We start from the raw sequence: 21,916 nt of genomic DNA, 5'->3' as shown, positions 1-21,916 counted from the left end.
AATCTATCCCATTAGTTTTCTCACATCTGAACCGTTATCCTTCACCTTCAACTCTTGCATGTGTCAGAGATTTCCAGATATTTAGTGAAAGCATCAGCGGCTGCAATAGTATTTTACTATTTGTCTACGCTGCTGTTAGCAGGGAAGTACCAGGTAGACTTATATATAAACTGACAGCCTTTGTCATAAAAATGCTAATCTCTGCTAATAATAAAAGTTGGTAGTTAGCGACCAAGTTAACGTTTTATGTTTGTCTACTACAATAAAGTTATACTGTTAGCTTCCTCTCCGTATTATGATTGGGACTTAAAAGGAAAGCGACAACACAAAGAAAAAGTAAATAGATAATGCAAGGAGTTGCCGAAATAACGAATCATACCTTTTCTATGAAAAACAACAAAATAAAACAGTAAAAGATGGAGAAGAGACCGTGACAATCGGCGAATGAGGTGAGAGTTCAAATGTAGCACAAGAGAGATTTGAGACTTAGTCTTTTTGCCAAAAAAAAAATCATTGCAAAATAAGAAACGCTGCAAAATAGAAGTTCACAAAAGAGACAAATGCATTCAAACAGCGCTTCCAACTGGTAAACAATCACACGACACATGACATGAAGGGAAAGAGAAAAATCAGTTGCTTAAAACAAACATTGATCGGGACGCCTAAGGTCTCAAAGGGAAAAGCAACTGCAAGTGCTTTTACATCTTATTTATAGATGACTTTGGTATTCTCAAAGAAGCTTGACGTTCTGAATACAGCTTTCGCGGTTTTTATATACAATATAGTACCGTGACTTTGGTCATCTTTGAAGTGGTACTTTAGTATTGCTTGAAATCGGGATTTACTGTTATGGATAATATGGATGTACTCAGGCTAAAGTGAATGGATGTATATCTAGTTTGTTATATCTATCTATCTATCTATCTATATATATCTATATATTTATATTTATATATATATTCTATATATATTTATATTTATATATATATATATATATATATATATATATATATATATATAAATATATATATATATATATATATATATATATATATATATATATATATATATATATATATATATATATATATATATATATATATATATATAAGAAGGAATAGATCTGTGAAAAAATGTAAGAGGTAGAATCAATAATTGTAATGAAATGAATTAAGAATATTTACAGAACTAACAAAACTAACTAAAACATTCAAACCATTAATGATGCATTCAGACATGTACTTTGGTAGGTAGTAGTTTGAAATCAGTTTTTACCTTGCGCACAACCAATCCTAACACATAAATCATATTCAGCTTGTAAGTTTTTTTACAGAAATTATAACAAGTACAAAGAGCAAACGAAAGTAACAGTAAAGTAAATGATGGAAAACGTAAATGCACTAAAGGTGCATGAAAATTTATTACCAATTAGTGTATTAAAGAAAAGTTGCGAGCATGTGAGGAATCATTGCATTGTTTCTTTTGAAGTATTTTTTATTTTGCTTCTGATGTTGCGACAACATTTTCATATGCAAATGAAAACATCATCGATATCACTTGAACTCCTTTCGCCCGGTCTTCCTCGGTTGGAAGTCTTTTTTGGGCTGTCAGTGAAATTTGAATAAGTATAAGTGTAGTTTTCTTGTAACATTAAAGCAAGGAAATTCTTTCAAGCGAAAGCAATAGAGTCCTTGAAATCAAATCCGCCCTGAGTTGTAAAAGATATAGCGAAAAGCCACTGTTTCTTCAATATTTATCAAGCCGTGTATATCTATCTTTCCACATGTCGCATTTATCTGTCATTTTCCCCCCCCAACTCTCTCTCTCTCTCTCTCTCTCTCTCTCTCTCTCTCTCTCTCTCTCTCCTCTCTCTCACCTTTTCATGAAAGATCCATTGTGCATCTGTTGATTCAAGTAATAGATTATGTGCCTGGTTGTTAGTCAAGTGTGGTGGGTTGCAATCAGAGCAAAGAAGGACATCTCAAAAAGACTTGCTGAAAACCGGAAGGTATGCACCCTCTGCATTAACCCAAACAAAGTGGAAAAGACTTGGCAGTTTATATATATATATATATATATATATATATATATATATATATATATATATATATATATATATATATATATATATATATATATATATATATATATATATATATATATATATATATATATATATATATATATATATATATATATATATATATATATATATATATATATATATATATATATATATATATATATATATATATATATATATATATATATATATATATATATATATATATATATAAGCAAAAACAGTTTGTTGGGCAAGCAGTTTGTTGCCATGCATGACCATATTTAACTTCCTTTTGTTATTTTTGTGCGATTAGTGGCACTTTATTTCCTGTACAGTTTTTTTTTTATTCTTAGGATAGGATTAAATATTTTATTCACTCGGTTTATGATAGAATTTTTATAAAGATATTAGTAGGATGGATGGGATTAATCTTAATTCTCTTTTATTATCACGAATCGTTTCGTTCGAGCTTGGACCATGAATGGACGTCGGGATGCTCTCTCCTCGGGCCTCTGCATAAAATTCGCACACAGGACAGGGCACCCTAATTATTCCATTATTAATCTTTAAATTTTTCATGAATTCAGTGCAAAGTTGCAAAGTCCGGTGGTATGAGCAACAACCAAAGCCCTCTTCTAATTGAGGCTCGAAGACAAGGGAAAGGAAAGGGCGGATGAAGGGTGGGGTTTGATCACGAAGGAACGTTAAATGTAATCTAAACCTGTAGCCCGCCCCCAACCCCCCCCATCGGGGTAGTGCCGTCTCTGTAGGCATCACTCAAGGTTCTTTGCAGCGTGCCTCCGGCCCCTAGCGGCAACCCCTTTTGTTCCTTTTACTGTACCTCCTTTCATATTCTCTCTGTTCCATCATACTTCCCACCCTCTCCTAACAGTTGATTCATAGTGCAACTGCGAAAAAAAAAAAACATCAAACGTGATTCTGGAATAGGTATTCAAAAGGATCATCAACAAAAATAACTCGAATCTCTTACCACGCGATTCTGCCCCAACCTCCTTCTTCGTTCTCCTTTTTAATTCTTTTATGCAATTTACATAAAATGTAGCTTATTGACATTCATCTCACCCCGAGTAGTTTGATTATCTCTTGGAAGTAGTTGGTACTTTTCCTCTGCATTTTCCTTGCCTATTTAATCAAGTTAGTACCACGGCTAAAGAAGAAGAAATAAAGGGGAAAAATGCGACTGCACTCTCCTTTTAGCCACCGTCTGTATTCCTTTTTGTTTTTTACTTTCCATGTGATCGCTTTGGTCCCTTAACACCTGGATGTCCAGCATCTTTGTCTTGCTCCAGCTTTCACCCCTTGACATGACTCAGTGGTCTAGTTAACCCACTTTTTTAATCATTATAATACTTCCGTGGCCACTTTTTGGTAATTTCATCCCCCTCCCTTGTCGAAAAATTCCTCTCACGCCCACGCAATCGTAAATTGTAAATGGCATCAATAACCTCATTACTCGAACTTCATTTATCCGATTTCCAAATATGCTGATGAGTTACCCGGCCGTCCAAATAGAGCGCGAACCGAATCTCGTCCTAATGCATGCATAGGTGATTCGTTCGAGGTTTAATCTCAGAATTTTGTCTACGGTTAGTGGATGTCCCCGTCACCTGACTGTCAGTTGCCATGGCAACCAACTCCTCTCGGCTCTTGCAGACGAACTCGGCTTCCGGCCTTTGAAATTTGAGTAACTTCTGCTGAGATTCAATCTGGTTGTCTTAGGAAGTGATGTTACCGGGCACTGAATAGATGTGACATCGTTCACTCTTTGAGCTAGTATTTATGCTATGTCCTCTTGTGCAAAGAGTGCGTGACAACATCTGCAAATGAAGACGCAACAAGCACATACGGAGAAATTCTCCGAATGCCAATATGATCTGTAATTTATTCACATATGGAGCGAATTTAATGCAGAAAAAAAAATGCGGTAGTTTTTAAAGAAGCTCCATCACCGTTAAAAACACATGACAGCGAGAAGACAGTGTGCCATGGACCTGTCACGGTAAAAATCACGGTTGTATGGATTACAAAAACATTAGTTGGCACCTCAGGTTGTGGTATAGCGAGGTCTCAGTGCCTCGAGAAAACGTGCACATGTTCAGTGTGATGTAGACTGTGGTCCGGGAAAGAGTTCGGTCTCTCTTTCGTGCTCCGTTTCTTCACGTTGGTAACCCGTGATTCGGTTTCTTTTTTCGATGTAGAGTAACAAACCGATGAAGCCTTTCACTATATTGCATAACTCTTGTTGTATGCGGTGTTAAGAGCAGTTCTAGTGGATGATTGATGCTGAGATTTTTTTTATACTAACCTCAGATGAAAACTTGTTTGGTCACTCCCACAAGATAAGGCGAAGAAGAAACTCTGGGTAAGTTTTCAAGTACTGTCTTTTGCTCTCTTTCTGCTCCTCTTGTATCATTTGTGGTAGACAAAATTGTCCTTCACCATTTACTCAATGTTCGTAGCTCGTGCTTAGAGAAGACGGATGATGCTCACACCAGGGACTTGGCCTTTAGATTGGCTTAAGGGTATTTAAACACGTTTGTCAGTTTCGCAACAATAAGGCAAGGTTGTGTGCGAGTGTTGCTTGGCCTAGTTTCGTTTTGCGCTTAATATCACCATTTGTTTTGCTCTTTATGCAATTTGTAGTTTTTTCTCAATAATTTCAGTCTTTTCAGTATGGTGTTTGATTTCACTTTCTAACTTTGTACTATTTCCTCGCCATGACCTTCGTGGATGTGACGTGACAGCTATTACTTTTCCTTGTCACTGGGTGTCACACAATCATTTAGTCCTTAAGTCTTATTTAATGGGTTTGTGGAACAGACAGTTTCAGTCAGAAATTTCAGAAACCTTTACCTAGCATACACTTTATATACGATTCATATATATATATATATATATATATATATATATATATATATATATATATATATATATATATAATAAATCGTTAGCGTATAGGTCTAGCCTGTATTAGCTGAAATTAGGCTGATATACTAAACAACATTCAGTGTAACGATAAGTAATAATAGCAAATCGGCTGCCCAATCGCTTGCTGATGATGATAAAAATAATTGGTATTAATAGCTTAGTAAGGCTGAAGAGAGAGAGATATACGAGTGCAATTGCTGTTATGCTTTATGTGTTGTAATGTGTGACAGTATAGATTATTAACCCGTTTGGTTATGATGATTTCTGCAATGAGAGACAGATGGCGTTTTATTAATTTTTTTTGCATTTAGTCGGCTACGAGAGCATTAAGTGTATTTGTGGTCATTGTATTGTCCCTAGTGCTCAGTAATAGCAACTCGACGGTAATTGTGCATTAACCTTAATTAGTTCATTTTCGGTTTCCTGATACATTTTTGATGATCGTGTCATTGACCGAAAGGAAGTTATAACTTTATCATTTTCGGTTTCCTGATACATTTTTGATGATCGTGTTATTGACCGAAAGGAAGTTATAACTTTAAATTATTATTATTATTATTATTATTATTATTATTATTATTATTATTATTATTATTATTATTATTATTATTATTCGTAAGGAGCATACTTCCTTATGGAACGTGTCGAAAAAATATAAAAGAAGGCGTAAATGTAAAGATAAATATTGTAAAAGTAGATAAAATTTATTGCCTGCTTACAATTATTTAGAAGTCTGTAGATGGAACCGAATGCTTATAATTACACGGTAAAGGAAGGAAGTGAATAGGTAAAACCTAAACTAGGAGAACTTGCTTATCAACGTCCCAAAGGATGGTCAACTCTGAACGAGGATCGTAAAACCGTGGCCAGCCAAAATTTTTGCTCGATTTTTTTAATTTGTTTTTCATATTATGTGTGTGGCAGTAATGCAGTAAACGTCTGTGGTTGGGGTGAAATGTTTGATATCCTGCCGGCCAACATTGTGAATGTTTTGTAAATTTTTCGTGCATTACGTCCCATGAAGAACCAATGTACGTTTAGGCCTATATGCCTTACAAGTACAGGTTACTTCAGTGGGCTCCTCCATTCCGTCATGTGGAATAATAACGTCTGTGGGCATTTTATTTTGTAATATATATATATATATATATATATATATATATATATATATATATATATATATATATATATATATATATATATATATATATCAAACTGGGGTGTGACCACACAAAAGGCGCTGGGCCAGCATGTTCTAATCCTTCCTCTAGCTCAGTGACAGATTGAAACAACACAGGTTCTAGCGATAGATCATCAATATATAAATAAAATTTTATTATTATACTATTGCACTGTAGTATTTCTAGGCACCCATGAACTAATTATATGGTTGAAATGAGGAAAAATATTTAATACTCTTTAGTACAGCAGATTATATTATTAATTATTTTAATGATCTTTAGGCGTGATTATTGCAATTCCTGTTACGCCAGATTATTTAGTGTCGAGCCAGTTAGTCAATTGTCTTTGTGTAATGAAACAAGATAATAGGTTGCTTTATTCTCGTCGATTGAAACAAAATGTGCACTGTGCTTAGGCGTGATCTTAATGTGTTGCTCTCACTATACAAAACTGAAGACACAGGGGCTGAAAAAGTGGCTTATGTCCACCACAACCGTGAGAAACGAACACAAAGAAAAAAAAAGAAAGGCAGAACATTAGTAAACGCCTTTTTCATCTGACTGTGAGATTACATACTTTTAAAAAATCAGATATTTAATTGAGTTTAGTCTAAATAAGGATCCATTCCATTGACCTGCTACTTTCCCTTTCAGCTGTCCCGTGAGTATTCATTTAGGGTAGTACTGCGTCATCCATAACCCGTTTCCTCTAAAATGGGGTGGTATGTAGGTCTCCAGAAACAATCAGGATCACAGGCAATGCTAATTCATCTTGTAAATGAAGTCATCGGGCAGAAAACTTACATAGCATTTACATATCCTTTTCTCTCTCTCTCTCTCTCTCTCTCTCTCTCTCTCTCTCTCTCTCTCTCTCTCTATATATATATATATATATATATATATATATATATATATATATATATATATATATATATATATATATATATATATATAAATATATATATATATATATATATATATATATATATATATATATATATATATATATATATACATACATATTGTACATACTGTATATATATGTATATATAAAAATACACACACTAACATAGCCTACATATACCTAAACCTCTCTTTTTTTCCCTTCAGAAGGCGTGGCCCCAGAGGTGTAGAACTTTTCAGTTCTCAACATTTTTTTTTTTTTTTTTTAGGGGTGAGGGTGACCAGACTGTATTTTTTACCCGAACTGGCGCTGGTATTCATTCACATATATATATATATATATATATATATATATATATATATTTATATATATATATATATATATATATATATATATATATATATATATATATATATATATATATATATATATATATATATATATATATATATATATATATATATATATATATATATATATATATATATATATATATATATATATATATACACACACACACACCTAACGACGAGGATGCAAATACCATCTAAAGGTGTGTTATATCAAACGAATTAGTAAATATCTTTGGTGCATCTAACGTCTGTTTTAACCGTGCTTATGACCCATACCTAGCAACGACGCTTCCCAAGTACCTTGACCGATCTCCATATCAGACGAATCAATACCGTTGCTTTCAAATTTCAATACTGTATTATTTGAATTTTAATTGTTATAATTTTATTTATAGAACGTGCATGAACGCTGCCAGAGTTATTGCATAGGCTTCCCCGGCAGAATTTGTAGTTTCATAATGCTTATGGCGTTTTCATCAGCATCATTAATAGCGCGCCTGCAGGCACGCACGCTGGGATCAGCAAGCTTTTGACCTCTATTGTGTTGATTTCCGTGCATGATTGTTAAATCCCATTGTGCGCAATTTGATTTTTTATTACTATTGATGCCTTTATTATTAATTTTATTGTCCATTTTTATATTAATTTGACCATTTATTTCTTTCTTTATTATTGGTTTTACTGTATTATTTACTTTTATTATTTATTTTGACCTGCATGGTTTTCATAAGTGAAAATGTACTTTATAGAGTCCCAGCATATTGTGTCCTTTAATATACTTTAAAGAAACCGAAAGTCTGCTGGCATGCAAACTTTGGGCTGGTACAAGTAGTCCTAGGCTGTGTTGTTGCAACCCTCTGTTTATTTACGTTTTTCACACGAATGTTGACTTTTCGTACAGAGGTGGAAAGGAAATACAACCAAACGCATATTTTTTTTTCAGTTTATATGGAAGCTGACTGGTTTTTAAATTAGGCAAATACAATATCGTACACATATATTCAATTATATCCACACATTTATATGTATGTATATACTTATATAGTATATATAAATATATACACTATATGTGCATGTATGTATGTATGTGTATATATATATATATATATATATATATATATATATATATATATATATATATATATATATATATATCCTATATATAATATATATATATATACTGTATGTATATATATATATATATATATATATATATATATATATATATATATATATATATATATATATATATATATATATATATATATATATATATATATATATATATATATCTCAGAACGGAAGGGTTTCAGAGTATTTGTATTGATAGGAATGGGATTTTATAGGCCTTTATAAGGTGTGTGTGTGTGTGTGTAAGTAAGTATAGCTTAGTTTTACCAGACCACTGAGCTGATTAACAGCTCTCCTAGGGCTGGCCCGAAGGATTAGACTTATTTTACGTGGCTAAGAACCAATTGGTTACTATACTGTGTATAGGCCTAAGTAAATTCCCATAAGCAGTGAAGGGGTTTTACGGGTGTGTACAAACATGAAACATATTGGATTATTTACAGAGGAAATGCCCTTTACTTATAGGCCTATATACGAAAGGTAGTTTTATTGTTGTTAGACTATGGAAAGGAAATCGTCAAACTACCATTATTGACTGAGGCAGAGTAAAGCACATAATGTTGTCTGTAAGATACAGATATACGTTATGTCAGTTTTGCAATTGCCCTTTTATAATTTAAAGATATATTGCATTCTTGATTATACTGTACAAACGCGCTAATGATTTTTGCGACGACTTACGGCAGAAACAATAATGGTAGGAGCTTTCGCTGTTTATATGATAAATAAACATATACCAGTAACATTAGGCTAACTTTTGCTTAGCGTCGAAGCCTATGTACTGCAGAATGGTCGTTATCTTTGGGGTAGAGCATGACCCATTCTTTTAGTAGAAACAAGCCAGTAACTGAATTTCGGATATGCTAAGTATTTCACTTAGAAATTCCATTGATCTCTCTCTCTCTCTCTCTCTCTCTCTCTCTCTCTGAACAATTGCAGTGGTTGCAGCGAGTCACCCCTGGGCATGTCAGAAATGGTTAAATGGTAAATTTATGTAATTATTTGTATCTGTGCTTATGGTCAAGAAGTATTTTAGCTCTCTCTCTCTCTCTCTCTCTCTCTCTCTCTCTCTCTCTCTCTCTCTCTCTCTCTCTCTCTCTCTCAGAAAATGCATTGACTGCAGTGAGTCACCCTTGCGTATGCCATGAATGGTCCAAAGGTAAATTTATCTATGTATTTATAAATTTGCTGATTGTCACGAAGACTAAGCTCTCTCTCTCTCTCTGAGCAAATTCAGTGATTGTAGCGAGTTACCCTTGGACATGCCAGAAATGGTTCGAAGGCATATTGTGTATCTATTTATATAGGCTATCCGCTGATTGTCACGAAAACTCTCTCTCTCTCTCTCTCTCTCTCTCTCTCTCTCTCTCTCTCTCTCTCTCTCTCTCTCTCTCAACAAATGCAGTAATTGCAGCGAGTCACCCTTGGGCATGTCAGAAATGGTTCAAAGGTAAATTTATGTAATTATTTGTATCTGTGCTTATGGTCAAGAAGTATTTTAGCTCTCTCTCTCTCTCTCTCTCTCTCTCTCTCTCTCTCTCTCTCTCTCTCTCTCTCTCTCTCTCTCTCTCTCAGAAAATGAATTGACTGCAGTGAGTCACCCTTGCGTATGCCGTGAATGGTCCAAAGGTGAAATTATCTATGTATTTGTAAATTTGCTGATTGTCAAAAAAACTGAGCTCTCTCTCTCTCTCTCTCTCTCTCTCTCTCTCTCTCTCTCTCTCTCTCTCTCTCTCTCTCTCTGCAAATTCAGTGATTGCAGCGAGTTACCCTTGGATATGCCAGAAATTGTTCGACGGCATCTCTGTATATCTGTTTATATATCTGCTAATTGTCGCGAAGACTGAGCTCTCTCTCTCTCTCTCTCTCTCTCTCTCTCTCTGTGAACAAATGCAGTGATTGCAGCGAGTTACCCTTGGGCATGCCAGGAATGGTTCAAAGGCTGATCTGTGTATCTATTTATATATCTGATTATTGTCACGAAAACTGCTCTCTCTCTCTCTCTCTCTCTCTCTCTCTCTCTCTCTCTCTCTCTCTCTCTCTCTCTCTCTCTCTCTCTCTCTCTCTTCCCGTCTTCCCTTCCGCCTAGATCTTTAGTTCACTGTCTATTTTTTCGTATAAGTCATGTAGAATTCTTCTTTGAAAATAATATTGCTATACTTTTATTTGAATTTGAGGATGAGTCTTTATACACACACACACACACACACACACACACACACACACACACACATATATATATATATATATATATATATATATATATATATATATATATATATATATATATATATATGAAATATTAGGGATAGTCAAATGGAATCCAGCCTTTCTCGGTTTTGTTTTAAACGGAAAGAGAAATAGAAAATAGCATCAGTATATTGTAGATAATGACAATACTCAGCTGAATCAGGGTTTAATATTTTTACCATCAGTGCTGCTAAATTTCACACCAAGTGTAATTGTAACATTCTCTCTTCTTTTTTTCCCCCTTTTTGGAAATAGACTGATACTACGTTTGCTTCGCTCTCATGGGTTGCGGTGATACTGATAGACATATCCCATTAGTAATTCAAAAGGTAAACCAGTTTTCTGCAGACAAGTCTATCGGTTTATTTTTCTTTTCATTTACTTTTTAGCAGCTTGACCCTTGCTAAACGGTACAATGGACAAACTGTTCAAACTGTTTCTAGCACCATTTCCCCACTGTTCTTGACGCCACTGTTTTTTTAGATACACTACTAGAGCGATACTTTCCTAGATTTTGTGCGACCTCAGTCGGTGGAACTTTTCAGTGCTGAATGTTTATGCCAAAGCATTTTTATACACAATTTTTATTATAATTAATTCACTGGAGCCTTTTTGTAACAGATTTTTTTTACGTTACGCTGATGTGGTAAAGGTAATATGACGATAATAGGGAAAATTATAACGAATGAAATGCGCTAAAGCTATGACATATATATAAAGAAAGATAACCTGAAAACTAATTTAGTTTTCCCAGAGGTATCTGTAGCACCAGAGGTGTATATATATAAGGCCGTTTCTCTGGTCCCATGGCGTCCTCTCTCATTCCCGAGAAAATAAAAAGGAAGGATGGAGATTACCTGTTGATCCTCCCTGAGCCTACAGTAGATGAGGTTTCGCTTCACTAATGGTCAAGGGAGGCAATAAAAGAGATTAACTAATCATTCAAAGTAACTTTTAGTGAATTATATTTGTTGTTCTGTGGCTGTGGTCGCTGTTTAGTTGCATTTTCATTGGCTTAGTTTCCTCGGCAATCAAATCGGTTAATAAATGCGTTGCTTTGTTGTCCAGGTTACTTCAAAGGTGATTTGAAAGGAATTATAATAATTTTTGCTATTCCCTCTGCTGCCATGATCTGTTAGCAATTGTGTGTACATTAGCTTAATGCACCCATCTATAAAACACCTGCCCTATTTATACTGGTTCTTCATCAGACAGAATGTAATGATGTTATAATGAGAGCGTTTGTTTTGTGTGTGTGTATGAGAGAGAGAGAGAGAGAGAGAGAGAGAGAGAGAGAGAGAGAGAGAGAGAGAGAGAGAGAGAGCTCGTATTCGTTGGAAGCGCAATGTAGCCTACCTAGACCATGCCCTCAGCCAGGTGTTAACACGGTATAACCATCAAAGGAGCTAATAACTACTATTTTTCATTAGAATAATTCATAAGGTATTTCAGGGTTTTTCCTCACACACACACACACACGCACACACACACACACACAAGACTAAGGTATCACATTACAAGCTGATTCGGCTCGGAAACATTACAGTATATTATTACGGTTGTTTTTAAAGCAAATGGAGCGAAGGTTTATTAGACACCCATTCGTAAACTAGTTTGTGACGATGTCGGTAGCAAAAACTGGTCTCTTTCTGTTTTTCATTCTTTAAACTCATGTTTCGTAAAGCTTGTTGCTTGAAAGATAGACCTCGCAATTTTAAAGAGGTAACGAGCTTATGACGAGCCAATAAAAATCTTTCCAGATTTGATGCTAACTCCCGATTTTTCGGACTGGGCATTTAAATCCAAGATTGTATGCGAGTGTCTGTGTGTGAGCGTGCTGTTGCTCTGTCTCGCCCTCAAAGCTTTTAGACCTCCAAGCATGTATCCCCGCTATGTTTGGAGATCCTTCCCTCCTGACCCCGCACTAGCCCCCCTCTCGCTCTTCCCCTCTTATTCTCATTTATAAATCCTACGAAAGTAAAGGCTTTTAGCACGCAACCGTACTAGACCCCTTCTCCACCGAAAAGCGCTCAGCAGAGTCGTCCTTGTGCTCTTTAATTTTTTTTTTTTAATTTGTGGTCACAGATTACCTGTAATGGTTTCCTGTTAGGTAATACTTATATCGTAATGTTCTGACGTCAATATTTCTCCCGTGAACTTTAATATTTGAGAAACGGCGGAGCTATCGTACTTCAAAGTATTGACACCTGTTATATAGATTTATCATAAACACTCATCTATTGCCGACCCAGAATGTATTTAGCTGCAAAAGCCAATATTCACTTTCAAATCATTTCGAAAGGAAATTTTCTTCTTTGGAATTAATACTTCTCTTATAGCCTAATTTACAGAAGAAATAGACCTTAGGAATTTGTTCTCACCGACAAATACCACAGTTGCCAGGACATTTCTCATACAAATAAGCAGACGGTATCAGTGAAGAGAAAAATGATCTTTTAAATTATTATTGTTATAGTGTTGCTTTGAAGCCCTTAGCATTTCGGAAAAATAAGATCATACGGTTGAAAGCAGGATGGCTATTATGCATCGGTACAGTTGGTATTGTTGACATCAAGGACGTGGACCCAGTTGTCTTGGACTTCATGCGTCCTACACTTGGGAAAAATCCTTCAGTAAAGTATGGAAGGAGTATAATTTTGTTAGGTATAGGTAAATAATTTACCACTCAGTTCCTCAAAGCATAAAGTTTAGATTTCGCGATCTTGGTACAAGGGCATTATAAGCTAGCCCACCTACCCGTCACTTCCTACATGTCGGGTTTTGTACATGTGAAGGAGGGAATGTTAGTATCCACATTTTGCTGTCGTCTCGAAGATGAACAGTTTAATGTATTGTATAAATAGAAGGCAGTGATAGGAAACCAGCTGTATCGACATTACGACTTCTATCTGTTCATCTGATGTAAAATTTTATACCCCACGATGAATAACAGTGAAAACGCCATTGAAATAGAACTCGCTCATCAACTCAGCCTCTCGGACCTTGGTGTGACACCTCGGTGCTCACACAAGATTCTTAAGGGCTGTTGCTAGTTTCTAAACATTATGTGCTAAGAGCGTGACCCCCCATCTATGAGCTGACCAGGTGTGCTTCGAACAAGTGACTATGTGGCTGCCATTTGATCGTCAGCTGTGTACTAGAAAATGAAATTAAAATGGTAGTGAAACCTTTGAAAACAGTATGTGCGTCAACCCTCTCCCCGTCTGTGGTTTTTATTCATTTTCTTGTAAAAACTGGACCAAGTTGCAAGACATGCCGGGAAGTCCCACTCGATTATGCCAAAACCTGTTTACTGTCAAATGCAAGTAAAGTTGGAACGTGGTTGTTGTTATTATTATAAACAAGTTTTACGAGACTCCTGAATCGCGTCTGTTGCATCCTGTGGTGCCCACCCGAAGGATGTGCTCTGAAATGATAGGTGCGCATTTGAAGCAGGTAAAGTTAAAGAAGTTGTACAGCTATGGAGGAAAAGACCAAGGGTTCGACCGAACAGTGAAAGAGAACAAGATTCTGGGAGCCGAGGAGAGCTGCAGACCTGATTGATTGTAAGTTATCTGGCGTTACACTTCCTTGGTCACTGACACCGACTCTGCAAGGAACCTTTCATACTGTAATGTTTGGAGCTCACGCTCGGCATTATGTCTTGAGGGGAATTATAAACACCATGAAAAGATCAGATTATATTGTCAGTTTACTTTTGGTCCTTCTTGCTATGAAATTGGTCTGAAATTTATATGTAAATGATATTAGCCTTTATATTGGCTCTTCCAAGGAATTAGTTTAAACATTAGCTTTTCACCTTATGTAAATGTACAAATGCCATACCTTCTGATGCTCTTATTTCCTTGGCATTAAAGAGGTTGAAAAGTGAGGAAATAAGGGTGCTAGCAAAAATATATATATATAGGCTATATATATATATATATATATATATATATATATATATATATATATATATACACACACACACACACACACACACACACACACACACACCTACATACCTGTATATATACTTTACTGCCACCAGTTAGATGCATTTATTGTATTTATAGATTGAGTTAATTTTCAACCATAAAGGCTTTTGCTCATCGGTTGCTAATAGTCGTGGTTTTTACAGATTTAGTTGTCGAGTTTCCTTCTCTAGTTTTGCAATCCTAACAACCCCCATTTTTTTAACAGTCCAAATGGAGTCTAATGCCAGGTCCAATCTTTTTTTCGTTTTTTTTTTTTTTTTTTTTAAACCGTCGGGGCGTTTTACCTGTTCACAAATGCCTTGACCTGGCTGGCCACCTCTTTGATCGTCGTAGTGTCTGTTTTCAACCTTTACATGGAGGCGCATCCATTGTTTTACGCGTGGATACGAGCGGTCGTTCAGCGTCATAAAATAGGCGTTCATTATACCGAGAAATTCAAACGCGTTCATCTTTGATGCAAACGACCCCGTGCTGCCTTTTTTTTTCTCTCTTTTTTCCATTATCAGTGAAAGAAAGAAACTCTGCAAAACAAGTTTTGGGAATCTGGTATAGGTTACCGTGTTCCTGCGTCGTCTAATCTTTTGACATTACTGGAAAGGAAATTCGCCTAGATTAATCCTTTTATGGCATTTTCTTCAATAATGAACAAACTTGGTGGCGTAAACACGTTTGATGCAGTACAGGTTTCTTTGTTTAATTATATATATTATAATTTGTTAGCAGCTATTATTATTATATTCTTAATTGTCGTAAGGCGGTCACTGAAAAGTGTATTGGAAACTCTGAGGCTGTCACATGGCAATTACGGTGCATTTTAATTATGGTATGTGTCAGTGTTTGTTGCTTATGTGGTATGTAGGGGGAAAGAAAATTTTGAGTGATCAAGATGTCACAAATTACTGTCATTTATAACTTATAAAACAAACCGGAAGTAACCGTATACTTCCCTGGCAAATTTCTTCTTTAATATTATACGATTTAGTGAAATAGAGCCATGAGTCATGGGTGACCTTTACAGTTGTGAAGCCAGTTGATGATGTAAGGAATCTTTCAGAAAACCATAAAAGACTGACGTCTTTAAACGACCCCTGTGTTCATCTTACTTTGATTGGATAACCTTTATATGCGACAAGCATAATCCAGATGAGTTCAGAAGCTCTCTCAACTCGAAAGCGCTGAAGTATTGCAGAATTCATTCTTGTTCCTTATGCAGATTCGCAACACTCACTTTTGGAGTAAAGAATCGCCATCCTCAGTAGAATCCAGTCATAATTATATATTTATTTTCGGTTAGATCTCGAAATTCTGTTGTCACCCTACTATGGTGAAACCGTAAAAAGCTGACTTTTCATTTTCATAGGACCCACTTGATCTGTGTAGGATCACAGGGACTTTGACCAGTGATAATTTTATATTTTTTTTTGCGGTTAGATCTCGAAATTCCGCTGTCACCCTACTGTGGTGAAGCCGTCAAAAGCTGACTTTTCATTTTCATAGGACTCACTTGATCTGTGTAGGATCACAGGGACTTTGACTGTAGCATTAGAGGATCACAGGACTAGCTCTCAATCCTTTAGGATCTAAACAACGCAGGATTGACTTGCGGTTTATTTTGGATGGAACAAACAGCGTGGAAGCTGCCTTGGTTAATCTCTCAGGAATTTCATCTGTTTTGAGTATTACTCAAGAGATTTATACATGAAATCATCTTGTTCAACTTTGTCTCACTCAGTCACGCATCGCTGTGACTCTCATGGTTCTCATGGCTGGTTTTGTGATGCGTTGCTACTGGTATGCGCCTCTTCCGCAAATTCAGTAGAGATTTTATCTTAAGACCAGATACGAAAACTTTACGTCTAGCGCCTCATAATTGTTGTTCCTTCTGATAGCCGTTATCGTGCTTATTAGACAGTTGAACTAGGCCACTGAGTCAGAACACTTAACTCTCGTAGTGCTGGCCAAATCTGACATGATTTTTCGGAGAAATAGTAGCAGAGCGACTTTCCTCAATTGTCTTACCTAAGACCATCACTTCAAACCTTTGTGGATAGTGATTTGCAGGCCCCGAGACCGGATGGGAGAAATTGTGTCGAGCGTAGGGTTAACGCCCGTCCCTTGTAACAGAAAACCGAGTGCTCTACTGAAACTTGTCATTGTGAGTCTTATGATTCAGGTATGAGCGTCAGTGGGTCACGATAAGATCCAACAACGCTGCACAGTAAGTAGAAGTGATCAGCATTGAATGTTGCAGTTACAGCGGATTATACTGACAAGAACTCTTTGTGCAGCACATGTCTCATTCTTTCATTATTTTCATTCATTCCAAGTTGCAGTGATCCAACTATTGCATATATTCATCTTGAACATCCTGCATGGCTGGTGCGTGAACTTCGTAGATTTCTTCCATTGTAAATAAAATTGGTCGTAAGATTTTCCTTTTTTTTTTCAAGTTTCATGAATGTACTAAGCAGCTGGAGAGATCATAACCCAGTATATACTCTGGTTTATATATAACTAGGACTATGTAATAAGAACGTTTGGATACAGAACTCACATTAATTATTAGTTTTCTTATTACATTGAATAAACAGTTGTCAAGTTTCTTACATACATGTACTGTACATGCATGTCCATACATACTGTACGTGTTTACGCCGTGCATTCTTACTTTGCACGTGCTAAGTTACCTTCGGCACAAAATTACTTGCTGGGAGCCTCAAATACAGGTCCCCTCAAGGTATTTTGTCAGAGCCCTAAACGTTTTCATTTATTCAATTACGAGTATAAAGCTTTTGGGAAGTCCTAATCTGTTAATTGCACACACACACGTATATATATATATATATATATATATATATATATATATATATATATATATATATATATATATATATATATATATATATATATATATATATATATATATATATATATATATATATGTATCTCAATCCTTGCTGCCAATCCTGTAAGAACTGAAGTATTTTGGCTGAGGGGTTTGTATAACTGTCTCTCATTCAAAATTCCCAGGTACAGAGCTGATGAATCGAAATGTAATCAACGCGGTACAGGCATAAGTTTTACCCCCATGGTTTTTTTTTTTTTCTTTTTGTTCTTTAGAGGGGTTCTCTTTTTTTATTACTTGCCGTTGCACCGCTGCGAATGAGTGTTTTACGGTGAAAGTAAGAATGTAGCGGAGTTATGCCCCGTTCTGCTCCGTGCTGGTCAGTCTGTAGTGTATAGGTTCGGTATGACGGTAATCCGGTAGTTTCCGTAAAATTTCGTGGCTGGAAGCGGCGTGGAAGTGTCTTTTATGCCGGTGCTGTTGTTATTGTCCCTTTTCCACCCAAAAATGAGAGGGTTTTTATTAATATTTTGCTCTGTATTTCCTGTTTTTCTGGACTGGAGCTGCATTTATTGGCATGTTTGCTTGGGACTTTGTGTGTGTGAGAGAGAGAGGTGTATACTAAAGTTAGATTGAGGGAGTTGTTATTGCTGTTCATCCGAGAAACCGTATAAATATTTAAAAACATTGCATTTGAGTCGGTTAGTAAAAACACACATATATATATATATATATATATATATATATATATATATATATATATATATATATATATATATATATATATATATATATATATATATATATATATATATATATTATATATAATATATATATATTATATATAATATATATTCATATATATATATATATATATATATATATATATATATATATATATATATTCTTTCTGCTCCATATTGATTAGTTATAAACCGTAAATCTCTTCTGCTCCATATTGATTAGTTGTAAACCGTAAATCTCTTCACTAGTTAATTTATCATGTATTTATTCCCGTTTCTGAAATAATACCTCGGAGTACTGATTTTCGTGTAAGTTTGTCATGTTACACATATCCGTATTTTTTTTTTATTGAATTGATATATTACTCGAGCCAACAGGAATCACTCATTTTGATTTATTGGCGTTTTGTTTGCCGCTGACGAGCTAATTATAAAACTAAAGAGAACTGACAGCAATGAAATTAACCATCTGCGTTTTAAGGGTACACTGGAGTTTACGAAAAGATGCATTTCGTTTAGGTTCTACATTAAATAAAAAAATGTTTATGTCAGCAAATCATTTCAGTGACGTGGTGTTTTACTTCTAGTGCCAAAGTATGCGAATCAGTGTTGCGATTGTTCAGAAGAATATTCAGTTTAAAAGGAACAGGTCCAAGCGGGGTAATTAGTTCTCTCGCCAATACAGATGTTTATTTCTTTTTATATTGATTGATATTTAATAGATAGTTTATTACGGTATTTGTGGAAAGGTTGTAGTGTCGTAATGCCCAACAAAATCTTTCTGACTAACCCAAACACAAAGGGATTGCATAGTTGAGTCTAATCCAAGAGGTCAAAAAAAGTAACTTGCCAGGGGAAAAAAGTAACTTGCCAGGGGAAAAAAGTAACAACTGCTGGTGGTGAACGAATATTGATATATCAGGATCGTTCTTAAATCCTGTGCATATACTTAGTTATATCTGCTAATGATAGAATGTGGTTGAGATGCCAGTTATACCGTAGAAACGTAGATGGTATTTAATAACAGGATTTTTTTCCCCCTCTTTTGCGCAATGCGACTTGTCAGATATTCGGACCGTATCAAGAAAAGTATGTGAAGTATGTGGAACTGTTGAGAAGAGATGAAGACACAACAAGTTTAATGTTATTTAATGAATTTTTCCCCCGCTTCCTGTTTCCGACATGGTTTACTTAAACAGTGCCCCTTGCTTTGGAAACCGTTGTTATACCCCAGTTGAACATTAAATCAGTAAATTACACTTTGTGAGGTATAATATTGATGTAAGGATGGCTTGATGTCGTGATTATTGATTTCAAAGGCCGCTGTCACCGGCAACGTAATACACTGCTTAGCATCAGAGAAGGAAAAAAGGTGGGTCCTAATCCCAGTGAGAGCGATAGACTCTTCCCTGGAAAGACGGACTTTATAGAATTAATGATCCCACAGACAAAGTTAATCCAAAGGTTAACTGTAGCAGATAAGAAACATGTTTTTTTAGCGCTGATAACGTTTTGTAATTAAAGCTGGTATTTTTCTGATAGTAGCTGAAGGTAGTGAAGGAATGTGTACGTGGGCCTATAGTGTGGCTGCTTAGAACATCATTGTAAATCAGGGTGTGATTGTAAATCGTTCTGGTTAATCATACGAGATTTAGGTGTCAGTGTACAATGAATATTACTCGAAGGTCAAGAAGTTGCAGCAGATAAAGAACGACTTTGTTATCAGTGTATCTTCAGTGATTCCTTCCTCATCTGATAAAGAGAGCATATCAGAATGTTTAAGACTATCTTTGAACAGATAAGGTACAGACTACTACAACACAGGAGAGTTCATGCTGTTCTTTCCTTTTGAAGGCTTTACTTTGTCAGTTCAAAAATAGCTTTAAACATTCTGATATACTCTCTTGATCAGATGATGAAGGAATCACTGAAGCACGGCAGACTCGTTTACGGTTTAATAAAGGATGTAAGATCTTAAAAATTTATATAGATTTAAGAAATGGAGTGAGAGAATAGCATCATTATTGTCACGAAATTATCTCCAAATTATTTTCAAAATTGCACAACATGAAGTGCATGCAGCGTTTTATCGTAAATGAAGCAGTAAGCAGGCAGTCACTCAGATTATTGGTAATTCCTATAACCAAGACCAGTAACGTGTACGCCTTCCTTGTGAAATTACCTCTTTGCAGAAGTATATAAAATTGCTCGTTCCGTCGACCTTTATGATTTTGTAATGCAATGAATATTAACATTTCTACAGTCGAACTCTTGTTCTTTTATTATTATTATTATTATTATTATTATTATTATTATTATTATTATTATTGACTTATCTAGGGCCGACTGTCTGAGAACTGCATCCGTTGACAGGTGCGTGATACCTTATACTTCAGGCAAAGGATTGGAAGGGAAGCTCAAATTGCCCATCCTGAATGAGAACGCTTGTCTTCTTGTCATGGTGTTGCTTTATCGTCCTTCATTAATGGCATTCTCTCTCTCTCTCTCTCTCTCTCTCTCTCTCTCTCTCTCTCTCTCTCTCTCTCTCTCTCTCTCTCTCTCTTGTCCTCTTTGTATGACGTGAGAAAATGAGAACGTGAGATAGTTGGTATGTTTATGTATATATATATATATATATATATATATATATATATATATATATATATATATATATATATATATATATATATATATATACATGTACTCGTGCACGCTTGAAATCATCATGCCATGTAACGTATACATGCAGATATACCAAAGAAAAAAATGAAACACGGTATAATTCCTGACTGACTTCGTCTTTAGTTTTCTAAGGCTGTTTCAAGATCACTGACACTTAGTGTAGAAATTTACAGCACAACACGTTTAGATTTTACTAACGAATGTTTGTGCTTTTGGAAAAAGATTCACTCATGATGAATATAAAATAGGAGTGGTCACACCTTTGCTCTAAGCCCAGGAGAAACTACCCTCCATAAAATCTGTACATTTTACGTATTTTTTTGAAATAAGTGAATCGAGTCTACGTACCTTGGTTGATATTCATATTCTTCGTGAAGCTTTTTTTTTTATATAAAGTTGGTTTTGATAATATTTCTCTCTAGCATATTATTGGCATGAAATATATAACTCCGGTCCAATCGATGCATGACTGTGTAGACTACCATGAACAAAAACTGCACGGTTGTATTGTGTACATATACATTTCTTATACTGTTCTTTTTTTTTTCAAATGATTTTCAAGTTTGACCAATGTAAAAATTGTCACATGGCTTACACAGGATTTGATGTACACATCCTCTAGTATTGTCGGGAGAGTTCGTATTAAGTTTTTGTTATGTTGTTCTTAAATGCTATATTAATTACACAGTTCCCGAAGAGATGGATTGGGCTTATCATTAAAATTATTACCTTATGGTAGCTGAAGTAGTTTTTGTTTGTATTGCCGCTGTATATTTCTCTGTTGTTATAAAAAGTGCCGCTTCTAATGCGTTGTC

General features: G+C 35.3%; 1 protein-coding gene across 2 annotated transcripts in view; it reads left to right on the top strand.

Moving 5' to 3' along the window:
- The first annotated feature begins 4,171 nt into the window (after positions 1–4,171).
- Positions 4,172–21,916, top strand: part of LOC136848077 (extracellular serine/threonine protein CG31145) — a 694,897-nt gene continuing 677,152 nt past the window's right edge. Inside the window, exon 1 of one of the 2 annotated variants that reach the window (XM_067120254.1) lies at positions 4,172–4,448. The gene's annotated coding sequence lies outside the window, so the exon portion shown is untranslated. The remainder of the gene's footprint in view (positions 4,449–21,916) is intronic. The other variant, XM_067120255.1, reaches the window with a different exon arrangement.

This window comes from Macrobrachium rosenbergii, chromosome 18 (genome assembly GCF_040412425.1).
Source record: "Macrobrachium rosenbergii isolate ZJJX-2024 chromosome 18, ASM4041242v1, whole genome shotgun sequence".
Classification (NCBI taxonomy): Eukaryota; Metazoa; Arthropoda; class Malacostraca; order Decapoda; family Palaemonidae; genus Macrobrachium; species Macrobrachium rosenbergii.
This window is presented reverse-complemented; position numbering and strand designations above follow the sequence as displayed.